Genomic DNA, 17,678 nt, shown 5'->3' with positions numbered 1-17,678 from the left:
GCTGATTCATTTTGCTGCATAGTAGAAACTAACACAACCGTGTAAATCAACTATACTCCAACAAAAATTAATTAAAAAAAAAATAAAGAAAGAAACGTGCCTACAACTGCCCATCACAGCTATGCTAACAACAGATGGGCCTCGGGAATTAGCACGACAAACACCTGTTTCAGGTCCAAGTCTCATCCTCCCCAATTTCAAGATTGAGAAGATTGATGCTCAGAAAGGACCATGACTTTCTCAAGATCACATAGGAAGACGGGATTCCAGTTTAGGTTTATCTCACTCCAAAAGCTACGTTGTCTCAAAGCCGTCACGGAGGATCCACACAGGTCAACATAGCTTACTGCATTTAGTAAGGTTGCCAAGTATACGTACCATTCCCCTAGAAACATCATAAACAGTGTGGTGGGACTGATGTTTCACTCCAGATCAGATCACATGATGTGGAATCTGAACACAGGATCTACTGGCATTTGGGGAAACATACATATACACAAATATATTTCTTTTTTCCACTTTCATCCTCTTTGGGAAAACCTAGAGACTCCTGATTGCCTCACTTCAAGTCAAGAGACTGCAGAGTGAGAAAGCCCTTTTTCTGAGACCCCTAAGTCTGTTGAGAGCCTATCGCGAAGGCATCATTTCATCTGCTGGGCTCCATGGGCGATGTCTCAGGAAAAGTCTGACTTTCCAGAGATCTCTGCCAGAGATCAGACTTTCCTGATCTCCTTCTCAGTGTGAAGGGGTTTCCAGCTCTCTAACAAACCTCTGAACCTATTTCTAAAGGAGACTTGGTTTGCATACTAAGGGTCCTTGGGGATTTGGTGAGAGTATCGTCCTGAGCATGTGCTGTGGTTGCTAGTGCAAATGAAAGAACTAGTTTGTTTGTGTTTTAATTATCTCTTCTAACAAGATCTACCCAGCAGTATTGCTCCACATGGCTTGAAAGAATTTAATTAAACAAACAAACAAACAAGAAAAACAGCCATGCCTTTGTTGTTGTAAGTTGCTGGAATGACATCAGACTATGATTATGCCAGTGTGTAGAGATTTTTTTCTTTTTCTTATTCTCCTGAAGAAACTGCTCTTAAGACTAAGGACATAAACACTTAGGGTCACAACACATTTGTTTATGTATTTATTCTGGATTCTATGCAGGGTCTCCCTCTTTCCAATGGACCAGAAGATTGCAACTTCCAAGAGATTGGCACCCTTCTATCCCATGAAAAGGCCTAGAACTCTGTAGGCTAACTGAAATAGAATGAAAGGATTTCTGTAGAACATGAGTGCATTTTTAGTTCTCCAGAAAAGCCACATAGAAATAACAGAAGATGGCTGTAGTAGCACAAAATGTCAGCTCTGGGAATAGTTTTGAGACCAGCTGGTATAGCTATTGAAAGGTACAAGGGAAGGGACCAACCAAGAGTGGTTAAGTGGCCGAGTGGATTTCCTTGGCTAATAATGGCGTGAGACTTTATTCACAAAGGAATACATTGTTGTTTTCAGAAAGGGAATATTTCTACTGTAGAAACATGATTATATATAGACAAGCAATACTTGAAGATTCCTCAAACACTCATAGCATTGAAGTCCCTAGAAGACCTTACAGTTAGACTCTTCCTCTTTTTGTCTCATTTCCTTTCATCTCTTCTTCTCACGCTGTCAGAGGCTTGCCAGAGGAAGAGAGAGTAGATGAAATTGAAAGCAGACACTGATGGTCCTGAGCAGTTTAGATAAAGTACCTGCTGCAGTGGAGAGTCTCAATTTTTAAGAAGCTACCCAACCTAACAAATTTCTATGAAACACATGCTGTGTGCAGCCCACCATCCAGAAAATTTGTGGGTATAAAAAAAAATGAATACGGCATTGTTCCTGCCTACCTTCAAGGCACTTACAATCTGGTTGGCTCCATGGGCAAAGTAGTGTATATTTTTAAAATACAAATGTCTTTTGGAGGTATTTTTCTTACTTGAGAAACAGGAGACACGGAGCTGGGACAGAAAAGTTCATCTCTCTTTCAGTTTCAAACTCTCCATTGTAAAGGTTTGGGTGGTATTTAAAAGTCAGAAAAAAAGAGCAAACATTGCTCTTAGATATCTCTCTTAGTTACTCATTTTGTATGTGATTCTTTTCTGCATCACCCCACCCTAGAAGCCAATATATAGATAACCATTTATTTACAGTAATAGATTTATTTTTTCTGCGTTGAGGAAATGTGTTTGCAGGTTACTTACTACTAAGACTTCAGAACTGATAAAGAGGTATTGATATGTTCAATAACTTTTTTATTCCTTCATTCACCAGATATTTATAACCTACAATGTTTTAAGTCATAGGTGCTGGGTGTTTTGTAGGGAACAAAACAACAAAACTCTGCTCTCATGGAACTTATATTTTATGACCAATTCTCTCTAGAGAATAGAACAATGGAACATTATAGAACAATGGAACTATTAATTAAACCTCTTAATTACAGGAGAAATATACCGTTGCCAATGCGATGCTATCTGAAGAGTGCTTTTAAATTCCTTACTTAAAAATCCCTTTCCATTGCCCCTGTAGAGATGCCCTAAATTCCACCAGCTTTGCTCCTTACAAAACACAAACATCTTTGAGACAGACAACCATTTAAGACTTAGTGACTGTCAGCAAATCAGTAGAAACCTAGTGGATCCTTTTTAACTTCATAGGTGGCTCTCAGTGAATCAAGTGGGTAGCAGGTTGGTTTTGACTGAAGGATGGTGTCAGTCGGTAAGGAAGGCGAAAGGATTAACTCTTACATTCATGATTCAGGATCATGGGCTTCAGGAGGGGAAGACAGAGAGTGCAGAGCATCCGGAGAAGGGCACCAAAGATGAACTCATACATTCACTGCTTTGTTTTTGGTTGACCTTGATCCCCTCATGCTTTTCTGTCAGACCTCTCAGTCACTGTTCGTTTAGATGGCATAGAGATTTGCTGCAGATCACTGAGAAGAAACCACCACTGCCTGGTTGACCTAAAGTTATAGTTAGAAGAATGACTTATTACTGCATGTGACAAAATGCCTTCTGCCTTGTCCTCAAAATAAATGTTCAAATACTGACTCATTTGCAGTTTTCCAGAACGATCATGTTTAGATTTTTTGCTCTAATTATTTAATCTATCATCATTTTTGCTTTGACTGTGGGCTACAGTCTTGAAGTATAAAATCCCAGAGTCTGTGGGATATAATTCTTTACCCTTCAGAAAGGTCAATCACGGGAAGCTTTTCAAAATTTCAATCATCCAAAACATGGATCTTCCAATGACTATCCCACTTTCCCAGTTTGAAGCTGGAGAATTATTATTATTTTTTAAACAGACTGTGCCTGTCCCCCTGGAAGCACAGGTTTCTAATTGAAATGTTGACATGACCTTAAAAGTATCATAGCGTGAGTGGTGTTGTTCTAATAAATCTCATCCCTAATCCTTGGAGAGAACCTTAAGCAGAGATTCACTCTCTGTATCAGGTTTCATTTACTGAAAGACTTCTGAAGATAAAGCTCATAAACTATGAAGGGACAGATACAATGTGGGCTAAAGGGTTAAAGGGCGCAGAACGCTCAGTAATTCTCAGAAATGGGAAACAGATGTTGTTTGACATTTTGAAGCAGTTTCCTTCTTCTTTGCGCACTTTTCTGCTATCACGGTTTTCAAAGCAAAGATGTATGGCTGTAAATGAGAATTGCTTTGCAATGAGCTTCCTGCTTCGAGAACAGAGGGACCTAATATTAAGACTAATTTTTATTTAATATAGTGTCTTTTCACATAACGGAATCACAAATTGCATTGGAAAAAGGAACGGCATTTGTACCATTTATCAGGAAACCTCAGGAATTAAATAACACCTCATGAAAATGAGTAAATATAATTGGAAAGAAACACTACCTGAGCCTGGAACTCTCCTACATATTAATTTTTGTTGCTTGGGGAACTGCCCTGATTTACACTGACTTCTGGTGACTTCTATACAGATAAACACCTGCAGCTTCAGCCTTGCAGGTGCAAATAAGAAATCAGGACTTGGTATTATGTTTACAGAAAGAGGAGAGAAGAATCATGGTAACAGTAAATGATTAGCACAGGAGACTCTGGGAGGCAAGATCCAAAATGAAACAGTGAGCAGATAAACCCTCAGCTGAGCCATGGACTCCCCCAGATGGAAGCTGGGAAAGTATGGGAGACTTCATATCACCAGAGTGATTTCCTGGATGGCAGGGAGGGACCAGATTGAGGGGAACCACTGAATGAACAAAAAGAGAAGTGACAGTACTGGAATTTTATAAGGTGCAGAAAGTAAACCTCTTCTCTATTTAATTTGTATCTCTGCTACCAGTTGTGATATCTATTTTGGCTTATGAGATGTAAAGCATGAACGATTGTTACATTGGCTCTTTCTGTGTGCTGGGGAGATGTCTGTTGGTTCCAGAGGGGTGTCAGATCAGAGGGAAAGTTAACGAGATGGACTGAACTGCGTGAGGCGTTGACGGCTTGTTCTGGATGTGTTCCCATGGCTACGGGACACCGTACTTACGCAAAAGGTGTGAATTTTCTGTGCTTATAAAGTCCAGTGTGTAATTACTTTTACTATGCAACATTTAATATTTAGGGAACTAATATAATAAATAAAGCAACAATATGAGCAATAGTATATATTTAATAGATAAATGTAGCTAACTATTTGACTAAAGCTACTATGGCAGGTGGGTATATATATAATGGAATATTACTCAACCATAAAGAAGAATGAAATAATGCCACTTGCAGCAGCATGGATGGACTTAGAGATTATCATACTGAGGAAAGTAAGTCAGAGAAAGAAAAATATCATATGATATCACTTATATGTGGAATCTAAAGACATGATGTAAATGAACTTATTTACAAAATGGAAATAGACTCACAGACTTTGAAAACAAACTTATGGTTACCAAAGAGGAAGGGAGGGAGGGATAAATTAGGAGTTTGGGGTTAAAATATACACACTGTTATATATAAAATAGATAATCAACAAGGACCTACTGTATAGCACAGGTAACTATATTCAATATATTTTAATAACCTATAATGAAAAAGAATATATATACTCATATATATATACATATATATATAACTGATTCATTTTGCTCTACACCTGAAACTATCACAACATTGTAAATCAACTATACTTCAATATAAAAAAAGGGAATTTTATGCCTTGTAATCACCATTAGCTGTCCCAGTGCCTTGTATGTAAGTCAACATCAATAAATGTTTGATAATGTTGCTAATAACATTTGTAATGAAATGAATCGTCAGTAAATATAGAAAAATATAATATATGTGAAGTTCCCATTTATGCCAAACACCATGGAAATTTATGGCTTAGGAGGGCTAGCGGCATGTATCAAATCTTTGGACGCACTGCTGTGCTTCCCAAGACAATCATCTTACTTCTCTGGGCTCACCGTCAGGAGTTCATGTACAACAGCTACATGGGGCTCCAGGGCTCAAAGCAGAGCCAATAAGCATGGAAATGATATTACAATTTTCTCTAAGATGAAAACAAATGCCTTTGTCTTCATGGCATGAAAACATACTACTTCTACCTAGAGCCTTGTAGGATAAGGGTCTGAACACTCTTAACAGAGTGGTTTATGCCGTGACCTTTCTTCATGCCATTGTCTTTATCATTCGAGTTCTATCAGTTGCCAGGATTTTGGTTTCTACAAGTTGGTAATGCTGCCTCGAGGTTTCTTGTGGCCTAATGAGAATGAAGTAACATGGAAGATGTTACTGCTCCAAGGGGCGGAATGCCACCTCCACAGGGCTATTCTCAGGCGTGTTTGGAGAGGCCAGGGGAACAGCTGAGGTTGGGTCTCCACCAGTAAGAGAATCCAAAGGCATATCCCTGCAATAGGGGCCAAGAAACCTAAAAACCATAATATAGAGTATTCATTGGTATTACTGCTACTTCTTTATTAAGGCTTCAGACTACTGCCCTTGCCTTTAGGTTTATGTATCAAACACTTGATAGCACACACCGTCCCCCCCACCACCAAAGATATGGTTGGACAATAAGGTTTTATGTTCTCACCTGAGAAATGGGCATTCTTGGTGGTGTACATCCCTGGTTATCTGCCTCCGTCAACCTAATACTTGTGATTATTGATGTGGAAAGCACACCATTGTGCTGTGGAGAGATTCCTGAATTGTAAGGAATCAGGAGATAGAGTTCAAATTCCACAGTCTGTCATCTCTGTGGCCCTAAGTCCAATGAATTCACCTCTCTTGGTTTAGGTCTACAACATGTGAAAGGTGGATTAGATGAACTAAAACAGGGGTCCCCAACCCCCAAGCCACAGACCGGCAGCTGTCCGTGGCCTGTTAGGAACTGGGCTGCATAGCAGGAGGTGAGCAGCGGGCGAGCAAGCGAAGCTTCATCTGTATTTACAGCCGCTCCCCATCTCTCATATTACTGCCTGAGCTCTGCCTTCTGTCAGCATTATGGTGAGTTGTATAATTACTTCATTATATATTACAATGTAATAATAATAGAAATAAAGCACACAATAAATATAATGTGCTCGAATCATTCTGAAACCACCCCCTCCCCACTCTCCCCAGTCCGTGGAAAAATTGTCTTCCATGAAACTGGTCCCTGGTGCCACAAATGTTGGGGACTGCTGAACTACAAGATCCTTGACAGCCCCAAAATTCTTGATTATTATAATTTTAATGTGAGAATTGCCCACTGGCTATTACTGATACGCAGGCAATGGAAAACAATCCATCAGAGCAAGGATTATTGAGGAGCTCTTTTCTCTGCAGTGACTTGTCTCAGTGGATTACACAATGTTCAATAAGAACTTCAGTGCCTTTTATTACCATGATACCTCTTCTGCCAGAAGATGCTTTTGCCCCAAGAAAGCTTCATGGCTTTTTCCTTCACCTCCAGGTTTCTGCCCAAATGTTACCTTCTGGAGAAGTGTTTCCTAACCCTCCTATGTGAGTTGAAACTCATTCTCACCTCAGCACTTCCTGTCCCCTTTCTCCACTCTATTATTTTTTTCTCCATCATACTATCACCATCTGACATTCTGTATCAGCCAGGATCCCTTCAAGAGACAGAAACCACATAATTAAATTAACAGAGAGAATTTAATATAAAAGAATCTTAACCAAGCATTAGAAAACTGAAAAGAAAAAAAAAAGGAACTGAAGTTTCACAGTGATGGTAACCATAGGAAGCAGCTAGGGCTGTGTTTTGGGGTTGAATTGTGTCTTCCCTAAAATTCATATGTGGAAGTCCTAAATCCCAGTACCTCTGAATGTGGCTGTATTTAGAGATGGGGTCTTCAAAGAGACAATTAAATTAAAATGGCATCATCAAGGTGGACCCTAATCCAATAGGTCTGATGTGAGGACACAAGGAGGGGACGGATGTCTACAAGACAAGGAGAGAGGCCTCAGGAGAAACAACTCTGTCCACACCTTGATCCTGGACGTCCAGCCTCCAGAACTGGGAGAAAATAAATTTATGTGTGTAAGCCTCTAAGTCTAGGGCACTTTGTATGGCAACCTGAGTGGACTAATACAGGCTGGAAGAACAACAGGAGGAGGTTGAATTTATTAAAATTTAGAGGCATGGAGGTGGGGCTCCCTTGGCTGAAATTCCGTCTTCTGAAGAAGGGGCACTGCCTCTCTGGGGTGGGCATACCTCAAGCAGTGCCCCTTCCCCAGAGTGAGGGGTACAGTGAAGCTGGTTCTTGCAGTGTGGAAAAACTGCAAATTGGAACCACTGGCTGCTTCTGGAATCAACTGTTGCTTTGAGGGTGCAGAGCCATAGCAGGGGCATTGATGGCAGGAGAGAGGAAGCAAATGGGAAGCAGCAGTTTCCATCTTCCTGCCCAACCACTGCAGGCTCCCTCCAGTGCCCTCTGTTGGCCGAACCTAGTAGAGAAGCTGGCCAAGCCCAGAAAGACTGCAGGGTCCCAGCCCCATCATGGTAAAGTGGCGTATAGAAGCGGAAAGATGATAACTTAATAAAGCTTGCAACTCTCTTTTCTGTCTCCCCCACTAGCAATAAACTCCATAAAGGCATGAATTTTGTTTTATTTCTGGATCCCAAAGACTGAGGAGAACCTGGAATATAGTAGGTACCTACTAAATGTGTATTGAATGAATGAATAAATGAATGAATATCTTCTAAATTCTGGAAGGCACTTTGGAGGAAAAAAAGTGCAACATTTTACCAATGAGAAAACAGAGGCTCATAGAAGCTAAATAATTTTGGAACTGAGTAAGTATTCTATAGCCACAACTTTCTTCCATCAGTCAAGTAAGCATGGATCACAAGGTATGGCAGGCTGGACCTTAAAAACATTTTGGAGTCTTTGAGTTTTTCTGCTTATCTTTATGGGAATTTGTGACTTTGGAGTCAGGACATGAGAGGTGATAGTTTTGTCTAAAAATCATTGGTTGACAAGAGATGCAAGAAAGTGTGGAAGGATGTTAGTAAAATATTTTTGGTGATGTCTTAAATAATTCTCAAATTATCTCTGTAAGGTAAGTTTTATGATGACCATTAAAAAGACAGGGATCAAGATAGAGAAAGTTCAAGTCATTTATTCACTGCATTAAACTGTTTAGTGGATCAGGTAGGCATCAAAGTACCTAAATGTGTATCTAGGCGTGGAGTACCAAATCATCATAATTTCCCTTTAGGTTAATCACATTAGATAAATTACCTAAAATTTTGTTCTAGTATGTGGTTTTTCTTCTGAGGAAGATGATTTTCAATTGTAAGTATCTTATCCATCTTTCTTTCTTTTATCTTCTTCTTTCTACCTATCCATTCTCTTCTGATTAATGCACCTCTCTCTACTATTTTAATGATTAGACAATTAATTGAAGACTTCCAGATTGATTATATAAATTAGGATTATATTCTGTTACATTCTGATACAAATATCCTAAAACAACTGGCTTAAGCAAGATAGAGTTCATTTCTGTCACATGAAATAGAAGCATTGCATAATGTATTTCTGGAAATCCACAAAACTCTGCTTTACATCTCATTGGTCAGACTTTAGTCACAAGGCCATATCTAGCTGCAAGGGAGGCTGAAAATGCAGTATGTTAGCTGTGTGCCATGTCAACATAAATAAAATTGAGATTCTGTTACTAAGGAAAAGAGATCAGACAGGTGGTAGAATCTACAGATAGATCAGAATCTATCTGTAGATTCTACCACACAACATTCATCTACTTTCTGCCTCTCTCTGTTTAATCTTGTATCTAATCTTGGCCCTTTCTGATTCCTTGGATGCCTTGACTATTTGGCTGTTAAAGAAGAAGATTTGGGAGGAAAGAGGACACAGGAGTTTAGAAGTCTCAAAACTCTAAAGGCTGAAGTATATTTATTTATGAAGGCTCTTGAACTGGGAATTTTGATAAAAATATAGGTAACATTTACTGAACACTTACTGAGAGCCAAGATTTATGCCAAAGTATTTTATCTATACCACCTCACTTAATACTCAAAGCAAACCTATGAGGTATTCATGATTACTATCCTTGTTTTACACTTGGGAAGACAGCCCTAGAGTGATTGGATAACTTGCCTAATTTCTCATGGCCAGTGATGGCAGAGGCAGAGTTTCTTTTTAAATCTCACTAACTCCAAAGATTTATTCAATTTCTATGTTTCTCACCACCTCAAAATGGGGAAGATAAGAGGATAGCAAGGTAATGGTGGGAAAGATCTATTTCAAGGTACCTGTAGATAGTTCTTTTCCCTTAAGCTTCTAAGAGAATATTGGCAGTGATGTATGTGGTGTGGACCCTGATTCTTGAGGCAGAGCTGATTGGTCCAGGGACAGACATCACCCCTTAAACTGCATCATGATGATTCCTTTCCTTGGAATATCCAGTTGGATTATGGAGGAACTGAACTGCAGGGGAACAGAATTGAAAGATTTATTGGAGAAAGTAGGGGCTTGGTTCTGAAGATGGAAACGGGAGAAGCTGCACAGTGTGGGTACAACTGTTGCTTCTGAAATGCCTTGAAGTCAGAACTAGTCTCTGGTTCTAGCTCTCGGATGTCATGACTAGGAACCTGAGTTTCATGGTCTCAAGGGTCTCTGTTGGGCTTACAATCAACTCTTTGATTTCATGTTTGTTTCAGTGTGTTTCTGTTTCTTAGAACTGTAAGTACCGCCAGTGTGGCAGATACCTACCTGCATTTAGAATAAATTTATTTCAGAGAGTAATGCAGCCAGACTGCTTGGGTTCAATTCCAGCTTCCCCACTTACTAATTATGTAACTTTGGGCACCTTACTTTCCCTCTCCATGCCTCAGTTTCTTTATAGAATGATCCATTAACTATGCATGGCACATAGTTAATATCACAGATGTGTTTATTATTATTACTCTTCTGTGTTACCTTCTATGAGAAAAGTAGCTTCTACTGCACAGAATAGAAAGAAATAGTAACAATAAAACAGTAACAGTAATAGCTACTATTCACTGATAGTTCGTGACCTGCCAGAGATTGTGAAATATTTTATGTAAATTAGTTCATTATCACTCCCAGCAACACCGCGAGGTAGGTAATGTTACCCCCCTTTTATTCGAATAGGGAATTGAGGCCCAGGGAAATTAAGTAAGTTTTCCAGGATCACGAATAAGGGATCAACTCACAATTCACACACCTAGGTCTGATTCTAAAATCTCTGTCCCTTGTCTGGACCACCAATCCCTAGTACTTGCTCTGTGCAAAGTAGGCTGGGGAAAATGGTCCAGGGTCTCTTTAGACCCTAATGAAATATACCATATACTTCTCAAATACCTTGTATCTGTATAGTTCTTTTTTTTGGCATTATGAAATTACTTTAACATGAATTGCCTCATTTTCTGTTGTATATGCCAGAGTTCATTGGCATAAAAAGCACATAAGTCTTTTGAGTCGATAAGAAAAATTCACTCAAGGCTTCGTTAATATCTACGAGTGTGATTTTTTTCTCCTCTAGCTCTGACCTATAAATGGCTTATTTTGTCAGTGTGTTGAGCACGGAACTTTCAGCCGGTGGGCTATGAATGAAGTCTGTGACTGATGGTGGCGGAGTTCAGGGAAGGGGAAAAAAGTGAATGACAGAAAAAAGAGGCAATCAGTGTTTAAACAATAGCCCGCCATCAGCAAAAGAAATTCCCCGCGGGCTTCAGAACGCTGCTTTGTGTGGGAGGGGTCAGAGAGACCACAACCGTAAGCTGTCTCATGTCTTTTGAATCCATCTTGGCAAATTAGCTACTTGATGGCTTTCAAATGAGCTTGGGCAGCTTGTAGTTGTAATGACTGACAGGCTGGGGAAATCTGGACCTCTATGGAATAATGGTCTTAGGGAAGAGAAAAGAAAATGTTCTGATTAGATGCCATTGAAGGCTTTATTTGCACTATTCACAACACTAAATTATGAAGGTACCATCCTGACTTGATCTATTAAAAGGGCTTAAACAGGTCTAGGAATGACAATACAGATTCTTATATAGCTAAGCCTAAAGCAAAGCTGATTTTCATCCAAATTGGCTGGGGACTGGGGGAGGTTAAGTTTGGTGTCAGGTTTGAGCAGACACTTGTCTGGTTCCAAAGCCCTAAGAAAATTTCTAAAGAGTCTTAACCCCAGACATCGCTTATTAGTTTCTTTCTTGCCCATTCTCATTTCATGTCCCCTTTCATAAACTGAAAACATCTTCTTTGGGGGTCAGATATTTTGGGGAAATGAACATCAAGATCTAGTTAGTTTTGTTTCTTTATAACAGGAAATGATATTAGTGTTCCACACGTTATTACAAATATGCTAATCTGATAGACAAATATTTTAAGACTAGTGAGAGAATCCCATCTAACCTCCTCTCCTGAGACATGAAAGTTTATTGTAGACCACAATGTTAGAGATGTTTATATTTCAGTTCAGGCATACTTTGTTTCATCATCTAGGCAGTAACCATGGTTGACTACATAATATTTTTGTACTTAGCTATGCAACTATTTCTTCATATAGCCTTCTTACATAGCGTCTTCATTAATAACCAGCTGAAATGGAGCTCCTGTAACAGGGATGATAGCAAAAATTTTAAATATGATTGTTTAGAAAGTAATACATACTAGTTTTCATAAACTTCTGATTAAAAACATTTCAGTGTTTCTGATATAATACTGTTGCATTCCTATGATCACAGTGTAGCAGGTAACAAATATATGGTAGAATGATTTTTTTGGTATTTAGAGTTCGCTTAGCATTTTTACATGCTACCTCATTAATAATTGAAGTTAGTTATTTGTTCCAATTTAGAGATGAGAAAACTGACATTGACGGGGCAGGTAATTTATCTAAAATCATTCACTGGCAAGTAGGCAATATTCAAACCCAGGTTGTGACTCTAATGCCAAGCTGTTTCATTCTCGTGTGAGAACAGCAGAACAGGGCAAGGGGAGTTATTTTGGCAGGTAGCCAGATACAAGGGGCCAGAGACTACCTCCCCATAGAGGAAGTCTTAACAAGATGCTGTTCACTCAATTCAAAATCAATTAGGAGGAACTAAGAATTTTCTTCCTAGATGAGTTCCCATTACCTGCCGTATTCATCTTCTTCCTTTTAAATCCTTTTTGTCCTTCTCGTTAAAATCACCAGAGATGAGATCTTCACTTTGTTTTTCCAGCAGAAGTTCAGGTTTTTATGGGTTAATGCCCCTGAAGTTTGCCTTGGCTCCCAGGTTCCCCAATGAAAGCTGCATAGCATCGTCCAGTGGCAGGCTTACAGAGATAGATCCACCATACAATTATCGGGTAGAGCTATAATTACCTCTGCCTTCTAAATCACAGTGTAGGATCCTTATGCTATTTCCTTTGAACGTGATTGAATTAATTGCTATTACTATGTTATCATAAGCATGAACTAATAAACCCAACTTAGCTACCTCGTAATTCGAGAGTGCTTCCATAACAAAGAACCTGGCGCCTGAGAGTGGGATCGTTGCACTGATGAAATATGCAAACTGCCTTCGCCATCAGATTGCTGTTGCTTGCCTTTAGCGGGGGATTATAGCTCTCATGAAAGTTTTAGAGGTAGTGTAAGTGTCCTGAGCCGGAGGCTTGGAAACGCCTGGAACTTCCCAGAGGCTCGAAGCCCTAGCATGGTTGACCGCACAATGGAACGTCGCTCACTGTACCATTGGTGTGTGTTTAGGAAGAGAGCTTAGGACTGGGTTTCTGTGTGCACATAAATGGACTCAGGGCATCTGGGAAGGAGTAGGTATGTCTTTACGTTCCATCAACAGGCAAGCCTGTTATACTGGTAATGCTCTGTCATGGAGAGATAGAAGAACTGGTTTGGAAAAGCTTGAACCCTTGTTCATCCCACTCACGTTCTGACCTATCACCCAGTTCTTTAGAAGAATCTGGAGCCAACGTTTGCAACATTTTCTCCCTCCTTGTAAGGTATGTTTGAATTCTGGGATAACAAACAGGTATCCTTCCAATTATGCGCTGTGCCTGGATCAGTCGATGTAGCTTGGTATCTGTCTATCTGTGTATCTTTATATCTATGTACATGCCTATTTGTGAACTTCTGTATCTCCTTATATATCTTTTTGTGACATGCTGGCATGAATAGGCCCAGATTACTAACTCCAGGCTGGAGTTCATGGATAACAAGAGGAAACTTGAAGAGGACCTAATAATTTAGAGCCTGAGGCTTTCTGGCTTTCCAGAAATCCTACAACATTTTTTTCCCTCCCTAACACGTTGCTTCTGTGATGTCTCTCGCATCTGTCTGCTCCAACTGCTACCATGCCAGCTCCTTTATTTATTACCCATCAGATGGACAATTGTGACAGTTTAGTAACCAAGCTCCCTGCCTCTTCCCTCTCAACCATCCTAAACCACATACCCTGTCTCCCGTTCAGACACTGCCAATGATTCCCCACATCTTGGCTGGCAGTTTAAAGCCCTTCGTCCACATCAGCCTCTTTCTCCTTCTTTTTCCTCCCTGGTGAGGACACTTTTTTTAAGTCCCACTAGGGTGGTTGCTGTTTTTGAGATGTTATGTGGCCCTTCCTGATTCTGTACCATTTCTTATCCAAGTCCTTCCAACTAAAATATTCTTTCCCCCACCTCAGCATTTGAGCCCATCTTGAATAACATTCTGATATTGAAAAAAAAAATCTTTGATTTCCCCAAAAAGAAGCACGGCATGGCATGTGGGATCTTAGTTCCCCGACCAGGGATCGAACCTGTATCCCCCTGCAGTGGAAGTGTGGAGCCTTAACCACTGGACTGCCAGGGAAGTCCTCTTTCAATTTTACAATCCTAAGTATATCTAGCTTGGATGCCCCTATCTACCCCCATTGCCATTGCTTTAGTTTAGGGGATGATTTCTTTGTTTTTCTAATGAGTATTTTTTTTAAATAAACTTATTTCTTTATTTATTTGTTTTTGGCTGCGTTGGGTCTTCGTTGCTGCCCTCCGGCTTTCTGTAGTTGCGGCGAGCGGGGACTACTCTTCATTGCAGTGCGCAGTGTTGTCCTTGTGGTGGCTTCTCTTGTTGTGGAGCACGGGCTCTAGGCGCGTGGGCTTCAGTAGTTGTGGCACGTGGGCTTCAGTAGTTGTGGCTCACGGGCTCTAGAGCGCAGGCTCAGTAGTTGTGGTGCACGGGCTTAGTTGCTCCGCCATATGTGGGATCTTCCAAGACCAGGGCTCGAATCCGTGTCCCCTGCATTGGCAGGTGGATTCTTAACCACTGCACCACCAGGGAAGTCCTAGGGGATGATTTCTTCTCTGCAATGTTGCAAAATGTTATTCCTTATCTTCCATCTTCCAATCATCCACACATATTGCTACCCTTGTGATATGTTCAGAACGCTAACATGATCATTTACTTATTACTCCTCTACTTAAAATCATTTCATAAGACGAGAAAATTTGGATGGATGACTCAGGGGAAGCTATTGCATTATCCTTCATATTTTTATATAAAAACACAAATTCTTTTTATACTACAAGTAAATCCTTTCATTGTTCCTTGCTTCCTACAGATTGGAAACCAGTCTGTTTACATGACATGGAAATCCCTTCATAATTGAATCGGTGACCTGTTGGAAGGTCAAGCTTCCTTGGATACCAGTTTCCAAGATGCACTCTTGACGTTTGCATTCACCATAGAGATTTGAAGGCTCTTTGGCACCTGTGTCCTGGCACAGCCTGCACTGCATCCCTGCCTGTATCCTTTGCAGGGTGGAGGGATCTCCTTAACCTCAGTGTTCAAGTGCCACCTCATCTGTGTAGTTTTATCTCCCCAGGTAAAACATGCCTCTGTTCTAGTACTTACCATGTGGCCTGTACTATTCATTGTTATTTATTTACAGACACCCAGATCCAAAAAAAAAAAAAAAGATTTAAGGTAGATTTGTGTATTTCCCAAGCCCAGGAATCTGGTACTTTTTATTTTGTACCCTGGATACCTGGGTCACACCAAATTATAGAATTTATTATTATTATTTTAATATGGATTTGTGGACCAGTTAAAACAAATAAAGCCATAAAAGCTAGAGTTAGAAGAATAAGTAGTGATTATTTATATAAGCCTTTTGCAATGTAGCTGAGGGGTCTAAGGTTTTTGTAGTCTCCTTAGCATCCAACACAATTTGCTGTATTTAAATAATTTAGTTTCTTTTCTAAATACATGTTACTAACTATACATGATTGCCTTTATATAGATTTGTCTATTTTTCTTCAGAGATTTTCTCTTCCGTCTCCTCACTGAGTTGCTTCTGAGCAGAAACCTGCTGTGATCTTCATCTTTGTTTCTTCATCTTTGATTCTTTATCTCTGATCCTTTTTCATATATTAAGATATGGAGTTTATCTTTTTCCTCTGTTTTTAAGATTTTCTCTGTATCACTGGTGTTGAAGAATTTGGTTATAATGTGTCCCGGTGTTATTTTCTTCATGTTTCTAGAGATGGGATTTGTAGAACTTCCTGTATCTATTGGTTTACAGTTTTCATCAGATTTTCAATACTTTCAACCATTTTTCTTCACATAATTTCCCCCCCCCCCCTCATTTGGAGACTCCAATTACATGTATTGGCCGCTTGACATTTTCTCACAGCTCAAGGATGAACTATTCTTTTTGAGTCTCTTTTCTCTCTGTGTTTCATTTTGGGTAGTTTCTATTGCTATGTCTTCAAGTTTATTAATTTTTTCTCCTCTAATATTTAATCTGACACTCATCCCATCTAGTGAGTTTTCCATTTCACACATTGATGTTTTCACCTCTAGAAGTGGGATGTGGGTCTTTTTTATATCTTCCATCATTCTACTTAACTTTTTGAACAAAGGGAATATATTTATAGTAATGATTGTAATGTCCTTGTCTGCTAATTCTAGTATCTGTGTCTGTTCTGGGTATGTTTTGATTGATACATTTTTCTCTTCACTTCAGATCATATTTTCTGTCTTCTTTGCTTGCCTGATTAGATGCCAGATGTGAAATTTACATTATTGGGCGCTGGATATATTTTATTCTCAGAAGTGTTCTTGAACTTTGTTGTGGGGTGCCGTCGAGTACTTAGAAGCAGTTTGGTCCTTCCGGGTCTTGCTGTTAAGATTTGTTAGGTGCATCGGATCAATGCTCATTCTAGGGCTAATTATTCCCCACTACTGAGTTTCCTCACTATGAAACTCTCTACCCAATGGCCTGTGAATCTCGAGCCTTTCCAATCTGACTTTTGGGAACTATTCCCAACTTTTTGCAAGTACTGGGCACTCTTCCTCTAAATCCTTTCGGGTGGTTCTTTTTCTAGCCTTAGGTAGTTTCCTCACATGCATGAGCTGATCAGTACTAAGTTAAATACCAGAGGGGGTTTCCATGCAGAATATCTGTCATTCTCTCTCTGAGCAGCTCTCTCTTTTCTGATACTTTGTCCTTAGAACAGGGCTGCCTTGGTCTCTCCAGAGCCTCAACTCCATCTCCATGCCAAGCTCCACCTGAGTTACCCCTCCAAGTCTTGTGGGCTGGAAACCTCCCAAGGCAGTAAGCTAGGCTGTTAGAAGGCTCAGTGTTTGCTTCTCATCTTTTAAGGATGGCTGTCCTTCATTGTCTGAGATACATGGTCTTAAAGACCATATTTTTGTGTCCTGGGCACCTACGTCATGCCAAATTATAGAGGTTATTATTTTAATATGGTCTTGTGGGCCAGTCACCAGTTTCAGGTGGGAGGGAAATTTGGTCACCATTATTACCTCTTGGTTGGATTCTCTTTATTTGAAATTATATTTCCCATGTTTCTCCTCAAATGTATGGCTAGAATTAAGTCTTCTACTTACCCAATCTCCTCTCAATGTTATTATCTTTTTAACTTTTTTTTTTTCCCCAAGAGAATAGTTCCAACCTTGCTAGAGTAGAATGATTCTTCTAAATAATGAGTTCATTGTTCTGCAGGTTTTTCTCTTCTTCATTCCCCCCGCTATTGTCCTTTATTATTGTAGAGTTTTGACACTGATCTGCAAATGTCCTGGGCAAAATATAAACTGACATGTTTGCCTCTACTGCGTCTTGTTGTATCATAAGATGTTTTATTGCAGATAGAGTGTGCAAACTGTGGGCTAAGAAGGTT

General features: G+C 39.8%; 1 long non-coding RNA gene across 1 annotated transcript in view; it reads right to left on the bottom strand.

Annotated features, from left to right (window-relative positions):
• LOC125963448 (uncharacterized) overlaps positions 1-17,443 on the bottom strand; it is a 29,850-nt gene extending 12,407 nt beyond the window's left edge. The window contains exons 1-3 of the long non-coding RNA XR_007475447.1: positions 9,785-17,443; positions 7,034-7,121; positions 6,101-6,210 (exon numbers count right to left, since the gene is read on the bottom strand). This is a non-coding gene — a long non-coding RNA (uncharacterized LOC125963448). The remainder of the gene's footprint in view (positions 1-6,100; positions 6,211-7,033; positions 7,122-9,784) is intronic.
• Positions 17,444-17,678: the final 235 nt, after the last annotated feature.

This window comes from Orcinus orca, chromosome 2 (genome assembly GCF_937001465.1).
Source record: "Orcinus orca chromosome 2, mOrcOrc1.1, whole genome shotgun sequence".
NCBI classification, from domain to species: Eukaryota; Metazoa; Chordata; class Mammalia; order Artiodactyla; family Delphinidae; genus Orcinus; species Orcinus orca.
The sequence above is the reverse complement of the archived record's forward strand: the minus strand, read 5'-3'. Positions and strand labels throughout refer to the sequence as shown.